This window comes from Alexandromys fortis, unplaced genomic scaffold, assembly GCF_014885135.2.
Source record: "Alexandromys fortis isolate MF-2015 unplaced genomic scaffold, M_Fortis_MF-2015_v1.1 scaffold_0, whole genome shotgun sequence".
Taxonomy (NCBI): Eukaryota; Metazoa; Chordata; class Mammalia; order Rodentia; family Cricetidae; genus Alexandromys; species Alexandromys fortis.
Genome location: NW_026067949.1, coordinates 39,546,903 through 39,560,397, shown reverse-complemented (window position 1 = coordinate 39,560,397; position 13,495 = coordinate 39,546,903).

Sequence of the window (13,495 nt, the reverse complement as noted above, 5' to 3'; positions counted from 1 at the left end):
CCTGACAGTCTCCTCACCTTTTTGACCAACAGGTTACCACCTTTATTGCTGTTATAGACTGCCAGATTTATACTCCGCCTTTTACTTCAGCTGGAGCATCTCCTCCAGCAGCTATGTGAGGATGCTTCCTTTATAATTCTCCATAACACAAATTGGTTCCAACTAGGATGTGGCCAAGGCCTCGGATTCCTAGGAGTTGCTAACTCAAATGGAAATGACTTAAGAAAGGTAGCCTTTAAAGTCAGGACGTGACCCCACCATGCAGGAGAACTTTTAGTACATTCTCCATTAAAATGGAGACACTGCTATTAAAGACCAGCCGATTATTGATGTGTGGGAACAAGGGCTTAGTTTTCCCATTTATGATTTTGCAGGAGAATTCTTAAGAGAAATTTTATTTTTCAACACTGGCAACTGGTTCCTGTTTTCTGTTTTGATTTGTTTGTATTGTAATAGATAAACTAAATTTTGTTGTTGTTATTTTTTTGAGATAGGGTTTGTGTGTGTGTGTGTGTGTGTGTGTGTGTGTATCTCTGACTGTCCTGGAACTCACTCTGTAGACCAGGCTGGCTTTGAACTTACAGAGATCTGCCTGCCTCTGCCTAAGTACTGGGATTAAAGAAGCTAAATATTTCTATGAACCTCCATGGAACTGTAAGGCACTGGCTTATGACCACTGGCTAATAGCTGCTACCAGAGGCACTACTTACTACTCCTAGAACTCAACTGAATTTCTTATTTCTTGATTGGCACCCAGGAGATGTCAATATAGCTTATGCCAACACAACACACATAAACAGATAGTCATACCCAGAGAGCACTTGAATGAAAATTATATTTTTTACCAGAGGAACACCCATATTTTCTCTATTGCTGGTATTTGGCCCACAAAATACTCCAAAAATGTCATTGGCTCACCTGGGTTAGTCTTTTAACATTTTCTGTAGATGAGAAAGTTATATTATGGTCCCCATGTTGCTACTTCAAATCCGATACGGTTTGCTTTTGTGAGCAAACTTCTCAGCGAGAAGCTGCACCTTCAGATGGGAACTTTAGCAAGGCTGTTGAACTGATTAAAGTGATTGTGGGAAAATGTAGAATGTTGCAAATGCAGAGTCAAATTACCTTGGTTCATCTTTAATTGACATCATGGCCATTTGTTGCCCTAACCTAACAGCCTAGTGACCTCTAAGTGAATTACTTGGAATGTACATACAGAGGACCAGTTTCCCCTTGGAATGTATTTACCTGAGTAGACCACTGCCTTCCACCAAACCCAAAAGCTAAGTGTGTTATCAGACAGGATCTGAGCCCAATAACATAGATGTCCCCATTCTGCTATAACCCGCCTTTCTGATATTTTCACCAATGTACTAGAAAAGTGTCTGTATTTATGACTTTCTTTGATCTACAACTATGAAAATCTTATGAAACTACTTTTATGTTGGAATGTAGAATTTGGGGTGACCTAACTCTCCGTTCCTCAGTCATGCTCACTCATATTTGGCAGAATAACTATCTCTTACCCTCTTTGAGGTGCGTGTTGTATTTTTTCCATTGGCACTTCAGTCTTGCCCTCAGGATGAGACGAAGGAAAGCTGTACTGCGTGTATGTCTGTAACTCTTACCCTCTCCTGGAAGTAATTGAATCCACAAGAATGAAATTGGCAAGGGGAAGAGGGCAGTGATGTAGAATGGTGGCTTCCAGATGTGACCTGACTTTTGCACTCTTGAGTCCATTTCAGCTGTGACTTCATGCACAAGATCTAGGTAAGGATGAGCCCATTCACAGGCTTTCATGGAGCGACGAGAAACTCATGAGGCCTTCCCCCTCTGTGAGGATTTCTTCTTGACTAGCCATTGATGAGGAGAAACATTTTCTTTTCTTTTTTTTTTCTCTTCTCTCTTTTTTTTTTCTCTTTCTCCTCTGCCATCAGGTGGGCAGGCAAATCTCCCCAAGCTGCTTTCTCAATCGGCAAACATTTTTTTATGTGGTTTAGCCACTGGTAAGGTGCCCATGCTCCTGTAAACAAACCACCACCCATGTTTCTGCCACCAACCAGAAGGAACCTCATTGGGTCATCAAAAAAGAAATAAAAATTCAAAGACAGGAAGGCACAAGGAGGGCTATTTTTAAAGAAGAAGGGACCAGTGAGAGTGAGGAAGGACAACAGAAAGTAAAAGGAATGAATATGACCAAAATAGATCATATATGTGTATGGAAACATCAGACCGAAGCATTTTATATATAATTAGTAAATGCTAACCCCCCAACTGAAAAAAACTACTAAGAATTTCCAGGCAGTGAGTAGGCTGAATCCACATTTAAGAGAAGTGTCTGTAGTTCAATGAAGGCTCATTGTGCTGATAGACCATGTTTATCAGAACATCTTATTTACTAATTAGAGCACCTTATTTTTCATTTTTAATTATTATTTTTATTTTACATGTATGAGTGTTTTGCCTGCACAAGCATGCCTGGTGTCCAGAGAGGCCAGAAGAGGGTGCCAGTTCCCCTGGAACAGGAATTCAGGATATTTATTAGACATCTGTGGGTACTAGAAATGGAACCCGAGTCTTCTGGGAAAAAAAAATAGCAAGTGCCCCTAACTGCAGAGTCCTCTCTCCAGTCCCATAAGCAAAACATTGTAACCCAATGTCAGACTCTGCAGTTGGTGTCTACTCTTGTCTGCTGGGGCCTTTGTGAGGAATAATGCTTTTTGTGTGTTAGTGGAAAGGGGCCACCCAATCTCCATACTAGGGTGCAGAAAAATAACATGGTACCTTCTTGATGGAACCTTCTTTCACCAAAAATTTACAGTTTGCTTTACCAGACAGAGCATTTGACTACAAAAGGAAATAATCACAGAGGGCTAACCTGTCAAGTAAGCCATCTGCAAAGCTATTTTAAAGTGATTCTCAGATCAACAAAATAAGAGAATAATTTAGCTCAAAAGCAAAATAAATTTGAGGGATGCACAATTCAGTAAGAAAGATAACTGGCCAGGCATAAGGCAGAAGCAATCAGAGTCTCAATGTCTGACATCACCAGGAAGAAACATGCACTGGGTAAAAGGCACCATCAGGCCTCCTACAGTTGCCAGGTAACTTAGCATGTAGATACCCACTGTGGAGGAAGAGATGTATCAGGTATATTAAAGTGGCATAATTAGTGCCTATGATTTTATGCTTTCTAAAACATATGCTGATATTTTGGTTTTCCTGGTAGATTTGTCTACCAAGAAAAAATGTATTGGATAATCTGAAAAGTACAGTCCATTATACTAAATCGACAATATTTATCATTTCAAATTGACATACAAGCTTTCTGGTTTTATACTTTATTTGCACACATATGTTTTGTAATTGTGTGCTATAGTGAATGCATTGAGAGACCTATTCATATGTTATATGCTTGTATTTCTTATGATTAAATGAATTCATCGTTCTCTACCAGCAGGTCTTGCATGAAGGAGAAAAACAAGTATATTTATTGATAATCTACTGTTATTTTGTTCTTTAAGCATAATATGTCATCTGTTTTGAACAATAATCCTGGAGAACAAATACAAACTTTTTTTTTTTTTTAAAGTAGAAATAAGCTTAGGCGTGTTTAGTAAAACTTGCCCTGAGCCACATAAGGAACAAATTGCAGTGTTAGCATTTGATTCCAAGTCTAGATGACTTTGCTCTGATTTCTTACGGAATACTGCAGCCTTAAGCTCTACAAGAACACTGCATCAGATCTGCTACTAAAGCTTTAAATCAGCCCCCCCCCCCCCCGCCCCTAGATTTAAGTGGTGTTGATTGAACTAGATTGGGAGAGGCTGGTAAAAGCATGGGCTTTGTGATGGAAATCAGGCCGGATACAAAGAGATTTGAATTTAAAATATCAGTGGAGATCTTTCTTGTGGGAGAAGAAGAAATGTGCAGGAGAGTGCTGCTACAATAAGGCTGTTAACCAAAGGAGCAAGTGCAGCCCGGCTTCCAAAGACTCCATCTCTTCAGTGGCAGAGAAAATAATGATTACGTTTAGTCCCAGGGGCGACTGGCAGGAGGCCCAGGCATAGAAGTAGTCACATGCTTCTGAAGCAAAGCTAAATGCAATTAAGTATTTAACGTTAAACTTGACTCAGGCTGAACTAGAAATCAAGACAGTCAAGTTCTCTGTCAGTGTTATCCCAAAATTAAAGTTTCAGTCCCATAGTTCTGCTATTTATGGAATTAGGATTAAAAGTATTTGTGTGTGTGTGTGTGTGTGTGTGTCTACATTATGCTCACATGTTTCACTGTAAGCAGTGTGTAAAAAAGTCATGTGTCAATCTTTTTCTCACTTTTCTCTAACAAACCTAATCATTCTTACTAGTCCTGTCAAGAGTTGCCCTTTTCTACTGGCTTCTCGGAGATTTCATCATGTTCTGTTTGTCTTTAATTGTGTAAAATTCACTGCCTGTTTGTGAGGTTTTATGTCTTTATGTTATTCTAGAAGATTCTTTTGAAATATTTCTTCCCCAGAAGTCTCTCTTAGAAAGTTAGGCCTGATGAGGAAACTTGTAACTGTAGACGATGGCCTATTTCTCTACCGTCCTGTGTGGACACAGAGATCTAGTCCTGCAGAAGAGAGTGGAACAAGAGCTCTAGACACGTGGCACCTATGTTCATGGTGCTCTATCAACCACCCTGCTCTGGCTTTTGGGTCCCTTTTGCTTCTGGATCATCCCCTTCGTCCCAGAGTGTTTTTGTTCTTGATGTACCTCCCAAGTGAGAGCCTTGCCAAGAGAATTTATGGATCTGACTTCTTTTTCATCAACTCCTGTGGTGTAAAGAACAACCGTTGTTCTAATTGGTAACTTGATAGTACTGACATTGTCTCTCCAGCACTGTGGTTATTTTTATTTTAAACTAGCCTTCCTTCCTCCTTCCTTCCTTCCTTCCTTCCTCCTTCCTCCTTCCTTCCTTCCTTCCTCCTTCCTTCCTTCCTTCCTTCCTCCTTCCTTCCTTCCTTCCTTCCTTCCTTATTTCCTTTCTTCCTTCCTTCCTTCTCTTTTGAGACAGTGTTTCTCCGTGTAGCCCTGATTATCCTGGAACTCACTCTGTAGACCAGGTTGTTCTTGAACTCACAGAGATCCACCTGCCTCTGCCTCCCTGAGTGTTGGGATTAAAGGTGTGTGCCACCACTGTCTGGCTGAACCAACCTTTCTTAAGTTTTATGACCTTATTGTAGGAAAAGGATCTTGTCAGATGTCCACCATTTGATGATGAAGACTGCCCTGCATCTTTCTTTCATAAGGTGTGTGCTTTGTATTCAGTACTGTGGTCTAATAGTTAACCATGAAATTATTTGAAATAAACCCTTTCCTTTTAGGGGGCCTATCACCCTGCTCCCAAATAAATACATAAAGGCTTATTCTTACTTGTGAATGTCTGGCCTTAGCTTGACTTATTTTTAGCTAGCTTTTCATAAATTATCCCATCTATCTTTTGCCTCTGGGCTTTTACCTTTCTCTATTCTTATACTTTTCTTTCCTTCATACTCCCTTACATTGTTGTGTAACTGGGTGCTTGGATCATGGCATTCTCTTCACCTTCTCCTCTTCTTGTTCCTTTTTTCTCTGCTCTCTCTTCTCTATTTATTCTTTCTGCTTGGCAGCCCTGCCTGTACCTTTCCTGCCTATCTATTGACTGTTCAACCCTTTATTGGACCAATTGGGTGGTTTAGGCAGGCAAAGTAACACAGCTTCACATAGTTAAAGAAATGGAACATAAAAGAATACAACACATTCTTACTTCGTTAAACAAATATTCCACAGCATAAAATGTAACACATATTTAGTATTCTATAATGCATAATTTTTTAATAAAGTGATTTTCGGGAAGGTAGGAAACCCTGGTATGGAAACTGAGATTGCTAAATTCAAGTTGAATTTGCAAAGGCAATGCAACTATCTAGAGAAAATCACCCAACACCCCTCCAGAAGTAGCCTTGAACATTGAAAGACAGAAGAAATATTTCCAGGAAGCAGAGTTCAAGGTGCATATTAACTCAGCAAAGTGCTTATTAACTACCATTAAGATAGTAAACCAGCAGAATTTTATACACAGTGCCTGTTTCTAGTAAAGAAACTGCCCCTCTTACTGAGATACCTTACTGTAGTATTTTATTATAATTATTCTGACTTTGTTATCTCATTATTTACACATCCAAAGCATTCTCTAGACTCTTCTCTGCCTGGAGTGTAACAAGCATGATCATCATCAATGAATTCATATGTTTTCTCATTTCCAATGAGACAAGGGGAAGACCTAATAGGATACCAAAAAGAGGGCAGGACAACAACAGCAAGGTGTTTATCTTAAGGCTGACTCCTAGTAAAATTTCTCCTTGTGTTCTTCAACTGAGGGTCATCCCTCATCTTAAGCTGAAAGACATTCTTTTTCATCATTTCTAGCCTAAAAACAATAGCTCAGCTGCTATTGAACACAAGGTTCTATGAACCTTGCCTTCCAGACTCGCATGTTTTAGTTTTTATATCCACACATTTGTAAATAATAACTTTGCGGATAATTCCAATTGAAAAATTTCTCTTTTGTTGTTTTTTGTATTTCTCGTTGGGACCTTGATAAAAAGAACATGGAAATTGGTCATGTAACCAAACTATGGTATGGTGGAGCTTCACATTAACATGTAACTGAGGTGTAAATTTAGGGAGTTTATGAATTCCACACAAGATGTAAACTGAAGGCCACTAAGCTCCTGACACTGTGAGAATCTGATGCATGTGATTTTACGTATTTCTCATTGGAGAAGACTGGTGTGTTTTGCTAGTAGATGGATGATTTTGGTGAAGACATTTCTATGTGTCTTTGGATATGTGTTCATTAATTGAAGAGAACATGGTGCTGAGTATTAGTGATGGCTCTATTCTATGTGAATGTTTTGTTTTCATAAAATAATCTGGATTAGGACCCTTCTCAATTCAAGAGGACTATCTCACCATAATGGAAAGGCATAACAGAACACAAAACTGACTTGCCTTTTCATGAAACTTAAAATGTTACCTGTTTTAGTATCCTGACAAAATATTGACCTTAAGAAGGTAATAATGGGTACCGGGAGGATGACTTAGCAATTAAGTGCACTTGGACTTGTAGAAGACTCAATTCACATGGTAACTCAAAGTCACTCATAAATCAAGTTTTTGGGGATCTGATACCCATTCCATCCCTCCATGGCACCAAGCATGCACACAGTGCACATATATACTTGCAAACACATATACACTTTCACACCTAAAATAAAAAAAAATCTGAAAAATGAAGGAAGTGATACAAGTAGAATTCAGTTTTGAATACTCACTTCCAATATTTATGCTTTAACCATGTTCTTTTCAGTATGATAAGGTATTTTATATGATTCTTCCTTAGGTAACTTAACACAGCTGAACTATTTCCTTTACATTTTTCTCTATCATGGTGAGAATCCTTAATAACAGAACTACTATGATCAAAAGAATTTATTGTTTATTTTTTGTAGATAGTGTTAACTTTAATCTGGTAATGCAACATCCTCTTTGAAAGGATAATTGACTACCATGACATACCAAAGATATAACCTGTAAATGGAAGGTTTTCAAACCATCCTCTCCTTCTAATAGCCGGAGTTCCTGTTCCTTTGTGAGTAGTTACTTTCTTAACTTTCGGAATGACACATCTATTTGTCAGGAAAACAATCATGACAAACTTCTCATGACTGGGACCTCCCTTTGTGTGGAACTCGGCGAGGAGGAACTTCTCATCATATCCTGTATCATGTCAAATTTGTTCTAGGATTAAATTATGGTAACCTTTTCCCTAGTTAAGCAATAGTATGTAAGATTGTGAACTCACAAGAATAAAGTTCTATATTGGTGTCAGACCCTCTTGGATAAAATGATTTTAAATAAATGGTTATCATCTTATTAATAATGATTGTTTAATTGAAATTATAGATGTTCATCAATATTCTGAGCAATGACTGTCCATACACATAAATATACATAACATTGGTTCCATTAGACTAGAATGGAGTTGACAAACCCATGTCACATGGCATAGCGGTCATTACTTCATAGCTGTATAGTAGCATATGTGAAACATGTTACTCATATGTTTGTGGTGATGTCCAAGTTAGCAACTTGTACTTCCAGTTGAATAAAAGCATATTACATGCAATTATGAACACTATGCAGCATTTGTTACTACTGTATATATTTTAATATACTGGATTTTTGTTATTATTTGAGGCTATATTTTTATAAATGTTTGCTGTAGACCATGTTGTTTCATGCCGGTCATAGCCCCAAACATGTTTCACAAGGAGACCACACTGAGAGACTGACCTTGGTTTATTTATGTGTATGTTCATGATATAATATTTACACAATAACAAAACTGCCTAATGATATATTTCTGAGAGAAAAAAGCCCTGCTGTGAAGAGATGTGTAAGTCTAGTGGTACTGGAACTGTTCCCTTAATAGATCCACCATTAACATCTTTCATTCTAGGTCTGAACAAATGACTAAGTGGCTAAGCGCACTTGCTGCCCTTCCAGAGGTCCAGAGTTTGGTTCGCAGCACCCAAGTCAGACAGCGTACAACAACCTGTAAGGACAGCCTCAGGAATCTAACCTTCTTTGTGAAGCATACATTTTTTTCTCTTTTTCTGTCTCTCTCTCACACACAAACACACAAATTAAAAAAAAAGTCTTTCATTATTTTGATATGAACTTTGTAGTTGCTAGGGAGACACAGGTACATGGTTAAATACTACAAAGGGATTTAAAGGAGGCTACAGAATTGAATTTATTGACCTGAAAAGATGCTCATGATATGAAACCAAGTGCACCAATAGAGGACACTACATAGATGTCAGATAACTTGGGTAAACATGTAAGAGTATCCAATTCAAGATGAATTAAGGTGAGTTATCTCTTTTTATACTAATATAATTAACATAGTACAGAGGTAGGGCGGCTTTTGGGTCGGTTAACTTAGCGATGATGCAACAATGACATTAAGAAGCCAGGCTCTTTCTGTCTCTTTATTCTGTTACCTCCATTATCACTTTAACTCGATGCTGGTTCCCCAAACAGTTACAACTTTGATTCCAGGTGCAATTGTCTATCAGTACTTGGTTTCCCATTCATATGGAGAAGGAGACAATGTTCAATTGATAATAGCTAAGGAAATGTAATCTTTACATTTGTCAGACTTACCTTAAGCTAAGGCTAATTTCCAAACTCAAAATATTGCCTACTGATGAAGAAAAAGGTAGGATAAATTGATGTAGTCATACACAATCTAAAAAAATCGCTATGTATCCTATACTTATCAATGGATGTTCCAGGAAATTATACTACAATGTACTATCTGATATCTCAGATTTCATTTCATATAGAAATTTTAGTGTCTGTCTATCTTTATCTATGTATAGTGAGAGAACTAATGCTGTATTTTAGCATCTACATGATATTTGTTTTTAAATTTCTGCCTTTGTAGATCAGCACACATTGTTTCTTTAATCTTTTAGTATGAAATTAAATAAGAAAATGAAGGCAATAGTTAAATGAACACATGATTACATGTCAGCAAACTTCAACAATTACCAAGTTTCTGGCAAATCTTGTCTTAAGTAGTTGATAGTAAGGAATAAATATTGATTTTAGTTAGAAAGAAGCTAAGATCTAGTCTCTTGAAATAGTTTCTCATTTACAGAATATACCATAGTCTAAGTTAGTAACATTTAGCTGAGGCTAGTCTGATGTTCTTTCTATCAGCTGTACAAGGCCCTTTCCAAACCGTAGTTAGTATGTTTCTTGGGAGGTTTAGCTTTGTTTAGTTTATTTGTGTCTTAAGACATTGTACAATGCAGCTGGCCCAAACACCAGGAGAGCTGATGGTGCTTTAATGTATGAGTCTGAGTGAAGGAGGAAATGAGAGGGCTTGCCGAAAGCACGGTTATTTTTGTGTCTGAAATATGTGGATTTTTCTGTTTTCCTGCAACATTAATAGAAATAGAATATTTCAGATACACTTACCACTGAGCAGATTTGATGTGGTTGGAAGACAGTCCATGTTAGGCTTGTAGCTTCTTGTCTTGTGAGGTATCCCGACAAATACTCCTGTGAGCACAAGATCCCCAGGTTAAGAGGCACAGCCTAGAACTGGCTTCCTACTTAACACTTTGACTTTCTTCCTTGGTTTTGAAGCCCCCCCCCATTCTCTTTGGGGACTTTGGGCTGAATTCAGTACTCTTGCTTTTTTACTCTTTATACCCTCTCACAGCATGATCCACTGTAGGACTGACTTTCACTTTCTTACCCCAAATTCACTTGGCCTTCTCAGCCCTAGCTCAGTACCCTGCTAGAGGATCTTAAACTCTGCGGTGATTTGAATGAGACACCACACACCTGTTCCGGCTTAGTCTTGGACATGTGATCACTTGGTCTCAAGTTGAATGGTGCTGTTTTGGAGCTTTAGGAGGTCTGGCTTGTAGGATGAAGGATGCTACTGGGGATGGACTTTGAGAGTTTAAGGCTTGGCACCATTTCAAATTCCTCTTTCTTCTTCCTGATTGCAGTACAAGATGTGAGTTTTCAGCTGTTCCTGGTGCCACAGTTCCCTGCCACGGTGGATCCTTGACTTCTTGTAACCATAATCATAAATAAACTCTTCCTTCTATAAGTTGCCTGGCTATAATGTTTTATCACAGCAATAGAAAATTAGCTAATACAGACCCAGAACCTCTAAGTACCAATAATTTATTCATTTAAGAAATAATTGCTGGATGCCAACTATGGTCTTGAGATTTGGAGAAGTCTTGGGGTTACTGTGACTAGAAGGGACACAATCCCTGAGTCGAAGCAGAGGCTGTGTTAGGAAGGACAGGCGTTAAATCTAAAAGGCATTACAAAGATGACTGACAAGTTCCACACTGTATAAAGTCCTACTGTGTTTGATATGTAAAATAGGTTCCCTTTGCAGATTTTTCTTTCAGGAATATGGTGCTCTTACCAGAAGGGAAAAGGAAGGAGTGGCAATTTCCCTCTTTGAATGAAAACTCTCTCTTGTTCAATCATAAAATATGATTTCCCGTAAGCAGAGTGATTACTAAAGTGGCATTTGAAGTGGGAACTTCTTATACTTCAGAGTTTGATAACTCGGATTTGTGGATTGGAAATGCATATGTTCCTTTCACAAATTTGTGATGTTCTGTCAGAATCAATCTCTTCTTCAAATCTTAGCCCCTTGCTTATGCAAACAAGTGGAAAATCCCTTTATGCCTTCTTGCTAAATAAAAACATTACCTATTCTTTCCCTTAGCCTCAGAACCCTGTATAGTAAACACATTGGCCATTAAAATTTTATGGATTAAATTGTTTAAGTTTTAATTTATTTTCTTATTTAATTGATTGTTTTGATTATCATTGAAAGACCACTGTGGTATCAGTATTCAAAAGACTTTGGTTTATTTTTTACTGTTCTGATTATCAATATGAGAATGAGGTAGTGATGGCATTTGTCTTGAAAGGCGAAATGTAAGGAGGGACTCATTGCGTAATTCAGAAATAGACACACCTAACCACAGAGGAACTCCTCTGAGGTGGTGACAGAGGACACACAGTTAATCAGCGCTGACTAATGGAGAGCAATGGATGTCAGATGAAGAAAGGCCTGTGCTCACATATGTTACCCTTGTTATGGCATACTGATGTGGGATTCCCCTCTGGATGCTGTAATTACCATTAATGAATAAAGAAACTGCTTTGGGCCTATAGCAGAGCTATAGGGGAACAGAGCTAGGCGGGGAAAACTAAAGTGACTGCTGGGAGAAAAGAGGCAGAGTTAGAGAGAAGCCACGGAGCCCTGCTGGAGCTAGACAGAACTTTAGCCTGTAAGCCACAGCCACGTGGCGATACACAGATTAATAGAAATGGGTTAAGTTAATATGTAAGAGTTAGCCAATAAGAAGCTAGAGCTAATGGGCCAAGCAGTGATTTAATTAATACAGTTTCTGTGTAATTATTTTGGGGCTAAACGGCCAGGAACAAACTAGCGGCCTTCTCCTACAGCGTTCAGCTCTGCATTCCAAGTTATTTCATCAAAAGAACCCTGGACCCTAGTCTAGGGTTTTTTCTCTTCTAACTTTAAGTACATATTGGGCATTAGAATTGCTACAAAATATGATTCCTTATATAAGACATTAATTTTTAATAAATTGTCATGTGCCAGAATAAGGATGTAGATCAGTAGAAGAGTACTTGCTTATGTACTTATATATGTATTTCCCCAGAACTGCGGGAAAAACATTTAATAAGACATCTTTTGAACACCCGAGGGGTGTTGGGTATGGGTTCCATTCATGCAGTAGGCCTTAAAGCAAATAAGATATTATTCCCTCACATTTTATGCCACCAATGCACTAGCATATCTTGCAGGCATGGCCCCACTGTAAATCAAAGGGTTTGTAGCTGGGTTGGTGTTTTTGTTTTTCCTTTGGTAGCTTGTGGAACATCTTCTGGTACCAAGAGCACTAGTCAGAAGTTGTGGAGTTTCTAGGTAGTCAACAGCTTGACTTCTAAGGGTTCCATGAGTTGTATAGGTGTTGTCTTCAGAACAGGGCCTTGCTGTCAGTTTGTGAAGAACAACCTATAGCCTTGGCAAACAGACTGGGTTGTTTGGGGATTCTTGTGGGGCCCCTTTGGCCAAAAGCTCAATAAGATGTAACCCAGTTGGGGCTCTGTCTCCCTTGCTTTTGTGATTTCATATATGTACATATCATATTCATTCTCAGTCCTTCCCTCCAAGTAAATTCTTCCAAGAGTCATCCCTATCTCCCTATACTCCCTAAATTTGTTTTGCTTCCTATTCTTCTTCTTTCTTCCTCCTTGCTTTTTCTCCATCTCCTCTTCCTTCCTCTCCCTCTTTCTCCTCCCTCTTCCTTCTTCTCCTTCTTGTCTTCCTAGTCTTAATTTTCCTCCTCCCCTCCTTTATTATCATCATCATCTTCTTCTAATTTATGCTCCCATATACTTCCAGCTGTGGAGTGCCCATCTTTTTGGCGTGAGGTCAGCATACTACGATAGATACCTTTACAGAAAAATCATTATCCTTTTCCCAAAAGCCATCAACTGTTCGTTGGTCATTGACTAGGAGTGGAGGATCATAATATTAGAAAAATAACTTTCAAACTATGTACTAAATCATTATTATTCTGAAATGTATAATTCCTTTTTTCAGAGCAAAATTTTCTGCAAACTTTACACAAATAAATTTTAGAAAGAAAGCAAATAAGATTTTGTAGCATTGAATCTTGAATAGTTAATGCATCAAATATAGACAGTAATTTACACATATTTGCTTTCTGGTTAGCCTACATTCAACACATTGTGGTCTTATATAGGTGAATTTCACTAAAGAAGACCTTTATTACCCCTTGTGTTGGGTGCATACTAAT